The 13,164-nt window shown below is 44.8% G+C and overlaps 1 long non-coding RNA gene across 1 annotated transcript; it reads left to right on the plus strand.

Annotated features, from left to right (window-relative positions):
• Positions 1–721: 721 nt before the first annotated feature.
• On the plus strand, positions 722–4,743 carry LOC125939432 (uncharacterized). The gene is made up of 2 exons (XR_007463053.1): positions 722–806; positions 4,476–4,743. It is a non-coding gene; the product is annotated as an uncharacterized LOC125939432 (long non-coding RNA).
• The last annotated feature ends 8,421 nt before the right edge of the window (positions 4,744–13,164 follow it).

Consider the following 13,164-nt stretch of genomic DNA (forward strand, 5'->3'; position numbering starts at 1 on the left):
GATTATCTCTATCTGCCCCTGTACTAAACCTTTGAGGTGCACTGCCTCCTTTGATAATAAAAACCTATCTATGAGCTGCAGCCTATTTTTATTCCCATTCAACAGATGGAGAACCAAAGGGGGAAAAAAAAGCTACTCAAACCAGGTCTTTGCCTGATTTCAGACTACCTCCAGGCAAATACTCTTACCTGTAGTGCCTCCCAAATTAAGACAAAAGCTCATGTTGAATTGGGTAGAGAGACCCCTTCAATTAATTATCTTGGACATAGCATGCCACACCTATTAGGATGCCTATTATTTGAAAAACGGAAAATGATGGTGAGGATGTCAAAAAATCAGAAGCCGTATGTCGCTTGTGGGAGGGACTGTAACATGGTTCAGTCGCTATGGAAAATATTTGTGGCGGTTCCTCAAAAGGTAAACCTAGAATAACCATACGATCCAGTAGTTCCAGTAAATACTCTGTCGACCAACAAAAGGCAAAACTGGAAGCTGCAAAATAAAACGGGTGCCTTTATTTGGGGGCTTAGGGATTGTGACCGGGCAGACACAGCGGCGACTGAAATTGAAAGCAAGCTCCGGAGAAAGGGCTTTCGAGTTTTTAAAGAGGACAGAGGGAATTTGCATAAGCTGTTTTGAATGACATGTGATTGGTGCTGGTGTAGCTACCGTTACACTACTCGCTACGTGATTGGTTGCTAGGGCTAGTGCCGGGCAGAAAGTCCTCTTCTGTTGATTATAACATGCAGCGGATGCCTTGGCTTTTAGCTGAAGTCAGCAGCAACTTCAAGAATTTGAGATAGAAGGTACGCCTAAATCCCACCTCCCTGTGCCCCTAACCTAAAAGTGACACTTTAAGGGATGCCTGGGTGGCTCAGTCGGTTAAGCGTCTGACTGCAGCCCAGGTCATGATCTTGCCATGCAGAGTTCAAGCCCTGCGTCAGGCTCTGTGCTGACAGTTCATAGCCCGGAGCCCGGACTCTGTGTCTCCCTCACTCTCTGCCCCTGCCCTGCTCTCTCTCTCTCTCTCTCTCTCTCTCTCTCTCTCAAATAAATAGACATTAAAATTTTTTTAAAATGACACGTTTAGCCATGCTTTCTTCATTTGGAATCTTCTGCCACAACCCTAAAGAACCAAAAGTATTGGGAATGTTCCTTATAGCATTATTCACAACAGCCAAAAGCCGGAAACATCCCCAAAGTCCACCAGCAGAACAAATGGATAAACACAAAGCGGTATATACGTTCCTTTAAAAAGAAGGAAAGTCTGACACAGGCTACAATACGATGAACCTTAGGAACCTTGTGCTAAGTGAAATAAACCAGTCACAAAAGGACCAATATGTGATTCCACTTACGTGAGGAAACCAGAATAGGCAATTTCATAGAGACAGAAGGGAGAATAGGGGTTGGTAGGCGCTAGGAGGAGAGAGGAATGGGCAGTCGTTGTTTTAAGGGTACTGAGTTCCGCTGGGGATGAGGAAAATTTTCTGGAGGAAATAGTGACAGTTGCATGACATTGTAAATGTCCATAATGTTGCTGAATTGTAAACTTGAAAATTGTAATGTGTATTTTACTACAACAAAAATTACCACCAAAACAAAATAAATGCCGTAAATAATTTGTTTTAAAAAACGCATCTCATTGATATAAAACACTTCATTCCTGACATCTCACATTGACCCTCTTCTTTTAAAAAAAATTTTTTTTAAAGTTTATTTGAGAGACAGCACATGAGTGAGCAGGGGCGGGGGAGAGAGAAAGGGAGAGGGAGAATCCCAAGCAGGCTCTGCTCTGTCAGCACAGAGCCTGACATGGGGCTTGAACCCACGAACCATGAGATCATGAGCTGAGTCAAAACCAAGAGTTGGACACTTAACTGACTGAGCCACCCGGGTGCCCTTGACCCTGTTCTTCTAAAGCAGCAGTTTGGGATGTGGAAGAACGTGGTCACAAGGCCATGGCCATTTCCTGAAAAATAGTCCAGGTAGGTTTTAGAAGTTTCCATCCAATGCAGTTAATCTATGCTTAACTCCCGATGGATTTGAAATGGTGCACCAAATTAAAAAAAAAAAATCTTCTCAAAAGGATAAATAGATCAGGGGATTAAGGAGAGAGGAAAATCATATTAGGAGAATAAGTAAAAGCCAGGGGTTAATTTTCCACAGAGAACTGTATCACCTGCTCCTCGCAAGAAGCTGAAAAAGTCCTACAGGTTTGGCGCTCAGATTTCGAGGGACCAAAACAGTGGGAGGAGAATTAGCAGCCACAGGATCCAATATCCACACATAAAAAGCACCGTGGGACGGAATGAATGGTCACCATCCCAGAGATGGAAACATGAGGAATTTTGCAGGACCCTTTCTTATAACATTCATCTGTGAGCTAACCCACAGCAGGGAGAACAATTCAGTAGGGTAAAAGACTCAATAATGTAACTCAGCAAATAGTTCTTCACTTGAGTCACCAAGCAGTTTCCATAAATGGGACAAATTCTTAACCTGTCCTCAAAGATTTCATTCAGGTACTAATTTTAGGGTGGAACCCTCCAGTGACTGAGAAAGAGCCAGTGTTACAAACTCACCCTCTTAACCTAAACCAGACCTATCTTGTTTAGTCCACGCTGTGTTTTGTTTGTTTGTTTGTTTGTTTGTTTTCCCGCCTTTCCCCCCTTTCTTTCTTTCTGTAATTGAAGGTGCCTGCAGGGGGCGCCTGGGTGGCTCAGTCGGTTGAGTGACCAACTTCTGCTCAGGTCATGATCTCACAGTTTGTGAGTTCGAGCCCCGCGTCGGGCTCTGTGCTGACAGCTCAGAGCCTGGAGCTTGCTTTGGATTCTGTTTCTCCCTCTCCCCCCCGCTCCCTTGCTCTGTTTCTCTCTGTCTCAGAAATAAATAAACATTAAAAAAAAAAAAAAGAAAGAAAGAAAGAAAGAAAGAAAGAAAGCACCTGCAGGCGGCAGATCATATATTTTCCCGTTCAGAGTAGGCTCCCCAAGTTCCCAGTGTTATTACCCCCCAGCCTGATTTACACATTTATTTTGCTTGCCTGGTCTCTACAGACACTTACTTACAACTTCTGAATGATTCCCTAGCTCTTAATTATGGCTGTATGATCAACTTCTACCCTGACTTTTAATATTACTCAGCCGGTTAAGGTTAAGTGTTACAGAACTTGAGAGCTTTTCATAGGAGAAATGCTTTTCTTTTTTTCCAGACCACACTGACCTTTACTATACGAGGTTGGGCATAAATCAGTGTCCCCTCCCTTTTTCCCTAAAGGCCTCTGTCCCCGTTTAACTCCGCATTGTTGATGATGACAGTCTCGTTCTGCATTTACTGATTCATTGATTCACATAGCGACGCTCTCCAATGCCACGAAGAAACTTGAGACAAAAAAACAATCCAATGGAATTCCTACTTCTCGACTGGGTCTCTGGGATTTAACAGAAGCCAGGAGCCCCATTTTAGGCAGAAGTGTGTTTTGGAGAGGGAGCAAACAGAATGACAAAGGCTCAGGGTATGTGGGGCATGTTTGGTAAACTATGTAAAATATTAGGATCTTTTCGCATAAAAGATGCCGTCTCGTCTCTGGGTGATAATTCTCTCCTGAACTAGAGGGAGACTGGTTTATTCCATTAGCTCAGTCTTCTTCAGTGCTGTGTCTCATGGTTTACCCTGTCTCTCCCCATTCTAAATTTTTTTTTTAACGTTTATTTATTTTTGAGACAGAGAGAGACAGAGCATGAACAGGGGAGGGTCAGAGAGAGGGAGACACAGAATCGGAAACAGGCTCCAGGCTCCGAGCCGTCAGCACAGAGCCCGACGCGGGGCTCGAACTCACAGACCGCGAGATCGTGACCTGAGCCGAAGTCGGCCGCTCAACTGACTGAGCCACCCAGGCGCCCCTGTCTCTCCCCATTCTAAAGCATCGCCTGGTGTTCTTGACGGCTTTGGCAAAAGGAGGTCCCCTGCCCAGGTTTCTAAAGTCTGCTATGGGCTGGATGCGAGGCCTGTTGCGTTCTTGCCCCTCACCCACAAGGCGGCCTGGGTCTCCAGCAGGGAGAGTTAAGCTTTCCTTCCAGCTCTCGTGCAGCTCAAGAACTAATTTGCTTTTTATTCCTTGGAGGTTACAAACATTTGGAGGACAAAAAGGAGCAGGAACGCAAGCAGGAGGGAGGATTTCAACGCTGTTGTTATCTTTTCTTGTCCCGCTTTCCATTTATTATCGTTTTAAGAGGGAAGGGGTCCTTTTCCGAAAGCAGAGCACAGTAAGAAACCAAGCAGGGAACTCCTCCGGGTTTCCCAAGGAACAGAGTTGTTTGTTTGTTTTTTCCTTCCGGTACCAGAGGGGACAAACTCAAATCAAATCTGGTCTCCTGACTCCTCACATAATCCTATGGGTATCTAAATAATTAGCTTCTCTACACTTTCCAGATCAAGAGCTTACTTTCTGCCCTGCGTTCTTGTCTTTGCAGGGCTGCAGTTGTTAAACAGGCAGCAAGAAAAACAGGCCCAAAGTCAGACAAAAAGCAGCTAAATAGCCACATAGCATCTGGCTTCTGCAGACGTTGAACGAGACTATGATGTCGCCTGCCTGGTGTTAATGAAGGAAGACCTCACCACTCAGCTCAAGCTGGTTCAGGCGCAGAATGTGTAAAACAAGATGGTTGCCTTTTTAATTTTTTTTTCCTACCCAGCTGACTGACTTCTGGGCCATTCCATAATAAGTTGCCTTTATCTTTGCTTCTGTTGATCCATGAAATCTTTCCCCCTTTACCTATCACTTCTCAAGAACTAAAAGTGTCCCATTTGTTAAGAACCAGTAAGATTTGATCTCCGAGAAATCTAAATTTCTATTCTTCTGGACATGTCGGATTGTTTGTGTGTGTGTGTGTGTGTGTGTGTGTGTGTGTGTGTGTTCATGTAGCTACTATAATATCTGGCATAAAGTAGTTAGGCACGAAAGAGCCCTGAGTAATGCTCACTCAAGTTTCTCATTCTTTTTTATTTATTTATTTATTTATTTATTTATTTTTTTTTTTTAATTTTTTTTTTTTCAACGTTTATTTATTTTTGGGACAGAGAGAGACAGAGCATGAACGGGGGAGGGGAGAGAGAGAGGGAGACACAGAATCGGAAACAGGCTCCAGGCTCCGAGCCATCAGCCCAGAGCCTGACGCGGGGCTCGAACTCACGGACCGCGAGATCGTGACCTGGCTGAAGTCGGACGCTTAACCGACTGCGCCACCCAGGCGCCCCAAGTTTCTCATTCTTTATCAGAATTGAATTCAATTTTATCAGGGGTCGGGAACACACATGCATATCAGGGGCAGGCAGGAAAAATAAATCAGTTGACGGGTTCTGGTATAAGTTGTCGTTTCTTGGCCACTTCCCTTATGCTTGGACATAGGACTGAGGAGATTCTAGGGCTGCGGCAAATGTTTTCTAGACAACTCATAACTTTGAACAGAGTGGAAGCAGAAAGACGAGAAAAGCATTTTGGGGGTAGATTTACCCCCAGATCAGTGGTTCTCTACCGGGAACAATTGTGCTTCCTCTGGGATATTTGACAAAGTCTAGAGACATTTGTGGTTGTCACAACTGGGAACGTGGAATGCTAGTTGTATCTGGAAGGTAGAGGCCAGGGATGTTGCTGAATACCTTGGAATGCAAAGGACGCCCCTCGCCACAAAGAATCATCTGACGCCAGATTTCAATAGTGTCGGGTATAGAAACCGTGCCCTAGCTGGATACAGATTGTCACCTTCAAATTTTGTTTCAAGCATGGCTCCAAAATTTTATAAAGCTGTGCATCCTCCTGTGTATTGTTTTGAGTAACCTCTACACCCAGCGTGGGGGCTCCAACTCACAGCCTTAAGATCAAGAGTCAAATGTTCTACCGACTGAGCCAGCCAGGCGCCCCTCCTTCTGCATGTTTGTAACTGATATCTAAAAATTTTAATCATCGGTTTAGCTGCAAAAGGTGTAATTCCTGGCTTATTTCAAGTGAAACTGTTATATGATTTAAAAAATTTATCAAATGAAAACTAACACCACGACTACTTGGCCCACCAGCATTCACTTGAAAAACATGTGGGAAAAAACCCTCTACTGTTAGAGTAATATCCTCTCCTCATAACTTTTGTAATAACTGGTAACCTAGTAAGTGAAATGTTTCTCAGAGTTCTGTGAGTCGCTCTAGAATGGCATTCCAATCCAAGGAAGGTTGTTGTTGGAATCTCTAGAACTGGTCGGTCAGAGCGCAGGTGTTAACCTCTCTTGTGACTGGTGTCTGAAGTGGCCTTGTAGGCTGTTGCCCTTAACCTATGGGAATTGCCTGGCGGGGCGCAAACCGCCCCCACCTCCCTCTCCACCTCACCATATAGACATTGGAATTGGATCTGGTGCCTTTAATTGTGCTATTTTCCTGGAGGAGGAAAACATTAAGGCTGTCTCTCCATTAGTTGAATTTTTGATTTTTAGACTATTTAATGTGGAAGTTCGCTGATCCAAAGGGAAGGGGTTAATCTCCCTATCATATGTCCCTCTTTTGGATGTAGAAGTGCATAGGATTTATACCTATAATTTGTCAGGCTATCACAAGCTAATCCTGGTGGCCTCAAATAACTCACTCCTCTTGGTTTCATGCCCTTGAGTTTCCCCTTCTCCTGGAACCTGGGCTGGCCCTGGAAATTGCTTTAATCCATAGAATGCGACAGAAATGATGCTGTGCCCACCTCCGGATCTAAGCCTCACGGAGGTGTGGCAGCTTCTCTTTAGTCCTCTCGGGACTGTTAAAAAGTCCACTCCCCTGCTGCAGAGACCACAGGGAGGTCACGCGAAGAAAGCAAAGCCCTGAGAGTAAATGGACAGACGGAAGCCCAGCCTTCCCAGCTGAGTCCAGCTCCCGTCTGACCTACCAGCTGGGTGCGGCCGTGTGAGTGACCACTGACAAGACAGAAGAAGGACTTCCGAGCAGAACCCAGCCCAGACTGCAGAACTGTGGGCAAACAAAAAGGTTTAGGCGAGTAAGTTTTGGGGTGATTTGTCGCTCACTGATGGAGAACTGAAATTGGCCACTGATGTACCTTCCCAAGGATTAGACTTGTTCACCTGTAAGAGATTGTTACATGCTGAATTGTGTCCCCCTAATAAGATATGTTGAAGTCCCAACCCCCAGGAGCTGTGAACAAATGTGACCTTTTTTGGGAATAGGGTCTTTGCAGATATGGTCAGGTTAAGACAAGATCATGAGGGTGGGCTTCATCCAGTGTAGCTGGTGAACTTGTAAGACGAGACAGAGACAGAAGGAGAGGGCCAGGTGAGGACGAAGGCAGAGATGGGAGGGACACGTCTACAGCCGAAGAATACGACGCATTGCCCGCGGTCCCCAGGAGCTATGGAGGAGCACGACACAGATACTCCCTCAGAGGCATCAGAAGGAACCAACCTTACTGACCCCTTGATCTTGAACTTCCAGCCTCCAGAGCTGTGAGAGAATAAATGTCAGTTGTCCGAAGCCACCTTCAGTTTGTGGCACCTGCTACGGCAGCCCTGGGGACCGAATGCAGGGATCTCTGCAGGCAGTAGACATGGAGAGAGGTGGGGAAGGAGGGGATCTGTGTGGTCAGCACCCCGGCCCCCGAGAGCGAGTGCTTCTTTAATTTTGCACTTCGCCCTGGTCCCCAGCAGCAAATTACGAGGTGGAGATGATATGACTCCTAACCAATATTTGTCCAGTGGCTTTCTAGTTTGTGCCACTTGTCCTGAAGCCTCCGTGCAAGGCTTTCAGTGTTCACCATGGACTTCCCTCAGCCAGGAGGGAACAGGATGGCTCTCTTTACCTTCTAGGCTGAAGGTGCCTCAAGGTGTGGAAACCCACCTCCCTTAGGTGATTTGCGGGCCAGTGGGAGCCACCTTTTGTAGTGTTGGTTATGACACGGTTGGGGTTGTACTGGTGTCTGTTCTCCATCACGGAGCAGACTTGCAATGAGATGCGTCCATCCCCAGGGGTGCTGAGGTTGAATACATAGCCCTGGAGGGTGATTAAGAAAAATCTATAGGCCTCCGCTTATCTGGAGAGAGGGAGTTATCCTCTGGTCCCTACCTTCCAAACAAAATTCCTTTACATAGAATCAGCGTCCCGGCAGGAACAACCATGTTTGGGCACCCACACCCTTACTGCCAAGGAACTTAGAGGACAAGTGAATTTTTTTCTTGAATTTTTTTAATTTTTTAAAAATTTTTTAAAACTTTTTTTCAGGTTTACTTACTTTTGAGAGAGAGACAGAGAGAGAGTGTGAGTGGGGGAGGGACAGAGTAAGGGAGACACAGAATCTGAAGCAGGCTCCAGGCTCCGAGCTGTCAGCACAGAGCCCGACGCGGGGCTCGAACCCACCAACTGTGAGATCATGACTTGAGCTGAAGTTGGATGCTTAACCAACGGAACCACCTAGGCGCTCCAGAAGTGAATTTTTTTTTGGGGGGGCGGGTGGTGAGCAGAGGGGCAGAGAGAGGGAGACAGAATCCCAAGCAGGTTCTGCATTGCCCAGGGTGGGGCTTGAACTCACACACTGTGAGATCACGACCTGAGCTGAAACCAAGAGTCCGACGCTTAACCAACTGAGCCACCCAGGCGCCCAGGGAACTTTTGATCATGACATCAGGGTGTCCCTCTGGGTGCTAGACTGGACTATGGGCCGAAGTTGCGATGGCTCATCCATGACAACCCGTCAGCTGAATTGTGGCTCCCTGTTCATCATGGTCATCAGAAGGGACTCAGGTCACTTAAAGCAAATTTACTTAATCTTTGCATTGAGCTCTTCGTTTTTTGTTTTTCCTTTCTACCTTGCTAGGACTCTGAGGACGGTACAAGTTACATAGCCAATACTGCATACGTGTTGGAAAATATGTGCTTTAGAATGAGAATTCTGGGCCAAGTCCATGTTAATAGACATTTCCTAGCAAGGTAATTCCCAGGCGAGACTATTCCTGGAGCGTTTTTTGCTGTAATAATAAGTAGTTGCCTTCCTGCAGGGGAAAGCCTCAGGCTATCCAGAGACTAGAAGTGTTACAGCTAAGACCGGAGACTATCTTATTGACCAAGGAAGGTTAAGAGAGTCAATTTGCAAGGTGGGGAGGGGGTCAGGTATCGTAATCTCACAGTTGAGTGCCATGTGGTGATTGAACTGGCTGCCTTGAATTAAAGGGGGCATAGAGAGGGCCAAGCACGTAATGAGAAGTTGCTAGATTGGAAAAACGACACACAAGGAAGCATTTTTGATCTGTTCCCTTGTCACCTTTTTGCTCAAGCATGCCACTGAGTGTTTTTCATTGTCTTGGACAGGGAGGAGGACAGAGGGGCCATGAAAATCCTACCTGGCTATTCCTAGAATTTGTGAGCAGATGGAGGAAGCAGCCTGCTGGAGCTCAAGAAGCCTTTTCTAGAACAGGCCCTGTCTTGCAAATGGGAGGTAGGGGCTGGATGAGGATATCTCAAGGTGCTGAGGTTGAGGGCTGACGTTGGGTGGGGGAAACGTCTTTAGCAGCTGTATCCCCCGAAGCATTTTCCTTTTGAGCCATCGTTGACATGGCTTACCAGACAAAGCCTTCCCAAGTACACAGTAATTGTTATAAATCCAGCAAACTGAAGTAAACCTGAAGTTCTTTTAGATGTTTTAATACTGAGAATGACTTGGGACGATTTCACCTTAAAACCCTATGGCTTGGGATGCCTGGGTGGCTCAGCCGGTTAAGCATCTGACTCTTGGTTTTGGCTCAGGTCATGATCTCCCACTTCGTGAAATCCGGCCCCGTATCAGGCTCTGTGCTGACAGCATGGATCCTACTTGGGATTCTCTCTCTCCCTCTCTCTCCACCCCTCCCCTGCTCGCACACAAAATAAGTAAACTAAAAAACAAAAACAAAAACAACCCACATGGCTAAATCAATCGCACACATACAGGCTTTAAATTGTAGTGAAAAGGCTAGCATCTAGGCAAAAAATCCTCTCACACACTACATGCACGTAAAATGCCAAATATGCAGATATATCCCTTCTCAACACAAATATACTGAGACTAATGTTCTGATTCTCTTAGGCATTACTATACTTAACCCTAACTATCCCCAGGGCAGAAAAACAAAACCAGACAAACCTTATTTAAGGAAGATGGTGACTCTACTGGTTAACTGACATTCTCTACTGAGAGAGATTTAAGTCTGAAGGCCGGATTCTCATTGGTGACCCCGATGGAACGTGCTGATTCTTATTGTTGCTGGATGGTTCTATACCAAAGAGGACAGTGGTCACTTATTCCTCTACTCTGGATTTTAGTTATACACATGACCTGATTCTTCTGTCTCCTTTGGGAGGCATAGGAAGGGGGCTCCAGCCCCAACCGTCTTGATAAATTTAAGACATGTGAACGTACTTTCCTGTAAATGGGAAGACCTTTGAACTTGATGGGTTCCTACCAAGTTTAAAGACCTCCAGGCCTCCTGGAACCTCCCATTCTTTCCTTTTTAAGAAAAGAGAAGACATAGCCCTTTCAGACACTGAACATTATATACAATTAAATTTTGTCTTTTTATGTGATTTTCACTGACTTGAGGTTATGACTTATGCAGCTGGTCAAGTGATGTTCTCTTTCAGTCAGACAAAGCTTTTTAATCGAAATATTTATATTTTCTACTTCCTGTATTCTTTCTTGGTATAATAAATAAGTTGATGACCAGGCTCAGTAAAAGTGTATTCTATTTTATTCACTTGCTTTTACAAGTCAAAAAAAAATTTCTTTTCGGGCACCTGGGTGGCTCAGTCAGTTAAGCATCCAACTTCGACTCAGGTCATTGACCTCACGGCTTGTGAGTTCGAGCCCCGCGTTGGGCTCTGTGCTGACAGAGAGGAGGCTCTCAGATTCGGTGTCCCTCAATCTCTCTCTGCCCCCTCCTCTGCTTGTGCTCTCTCTCTCAAGAACAAATAAACGTTAAAAAAATTTTTTTAAAAAATTTCTTTCAATTCTTACTTTTTGCATATCCGCACGGAGCTGGTAGTTTTTCAAATGAATGAAATTCAAATTAATGAATACCAGAGGGCACAGGCATCATCCTCTTTTTGAGGCTTGTACTCTATCAGCTTTGGCAAGTGAGACCTTTTCATACGACCATTTATCTTCGCAAACTGTCCTGTTTGCCCATACGAGATCTTCCAGCCCTATTTCTGTATCTCTGCCCCAGAGATGGAATCAAGCATTTCTCCAAAGAGCCTTTGTAGTGGAACAGAGTGTTACATAGTCACGAATCTTAAGTACAATTTTGCATTGTGGAGCATCTTTTTCATGGACTGTTCAGACACCTAAAAAAATTACATAGGGGGCACCGGGGTGGCTCAGTCACTTAAGCATCTGACTTCAGCTCAGGTCATGATCTTGCTGTCTGTGAATTCGAGCCCCGTGTCTGACTCTGTGCTGACAGCTCAGAGCCTGGAGCCTGCTTTGGATTCTGTGCCTCCCTCTCTCTCTGTCCCTCCTCCACTCATGCTCTGTCTCTATCTCAAAAATTAAAAAAAAATTTTAAATTACATATGAATACTATGTTGTATCTTATATTGATATTATGTATTATATAAAAGTTACACATATTATTCATCATACAATTATATGTGTAGGTATATACCGTATATACAGGCATCTTTTCATATTGATTCTTCTTAAATTCTTGCTTTTAAAATTATTCACTCTTTTCTCTTGTATAGAAAATGTTTATTCCAGGGACACCTGGGTGGTTCAGTCGGTTAACCGTCTGACTTCAGCTCAGGTCATGATCTCCCAGTTTGTGGGTTAGAGCCCCGTATCAGGCTCTGTGCTGACAGCTCAGAGCCTGGAGCCTGCTTTGGATTCTGTGTCTCCCTCTCTCTCTCATTCCCTCCCCCACTCGCGCTTTGCCCCCCCCCCCAACATAAATAAACGTTAAAAAAAAATGTTTATTCCTAAAAAAACAAAGACAATTTCTTATTTGTTTTGAAGAAAATACAAACAATAGTGTCAATTAAAAACACAAGACAAAGAGGGGCGCCTGGGTGGCGCAGTCGGTTAAGCGTCCGACTTCAGCCAGGTCACGATCTCGCGGTCCGTGAGTTCGAGCCCCGCGTCAGGCTCTGGGCTGATGGCTCGGAGCCTGGAGCCTGTTTCCGATTCTGTGTCTCCCTCTCTCTCTGCCCCTCCCCCGTTCATGCTCTGTCTCTCTCTGTCCCAAAAATAAATTAAAAACGTTGAAAAAAAAATTTAAAAACACAAGACAAAGAATAAAATTGCTGGCTGACGTTCAAGAATTTTTACACCATTCTTTTGTCTTTAGAGTGTATCCTATGCAAGACATTCCATTAAATTATTTTGTTCTGGAGTCACAGATAATCACTCATTCTAGATGGCTCTCTAATTACTCATCTGGTAGACAGTTTACTCCAGCTACTTTGGCTCCCTTCGGATGTTAGGGAGTCAGCACCCAAACAGGGCATAGTTCTATTTCCTAGGAGGTGGAGTCTTTTGGCTACTACGCTCACAGTTCTTTTCTGGCTGGAGATAATCAGCTACCAGATTCAAGAGAAGAGTCCCCTCCACCAGACCACCTGGGGATATCCAGAAGGGTTACCGCTCACTATCATTGGTTTGTGCTACAATGATAGAATACATAATTATAAATACAAGACTTGATTTATACATGTGTGACTTCCATTTCAACAAACCAAATCTGGCACCTATTTAAAACATTTCTAGAGGGGTGCCTGGGTGGCTCAGTTGGTTAAGCGTCCCGCTTCGGCTCAGGTCATGATCTCACGGTTTGTGAGTTTGAGCCCCGAGTCGGGCTCTGTACTGACAGCTCGGAGCCTGGAACCTGCATCGGATTCTGTGTCTCCCTCTCTCTCTGCCCCTTCCCCACTCATGCTCTGTCTCTCTCTGCCTCAGAAATAAATAAACATTTAAAAAAATTAAAAAAAAAGAACCCAGTATTTCTACCTATTTAATATTATTTTGTAAATTCTACTAAAGCCAGTCCCATTCATAAATATTTAAAATTCACCCCACACTCTTTTCTGAGCTACTGGGTTTTCTTCATTTTATAAAATACAACATTATCCTATTAAGTTAATATATCATGTCCTGC

The sequence above is a fragment of the Panthera uncia genome (assembly GCF_023721935.1).
Source record: "Panthera uncia isolate 11264 chromosome B2 unlocalized genomic scaffold, Puncia_PCG_1.0 HiC_scaffold_25, whole genome shotgun sequence".
In the NCBI taxonomy this organism is placed as follows: Eukaryota; Metazoa; Chordata; class Mammalia; order Carnivora; family Felidae; genus Panthera; species Panthera uncia.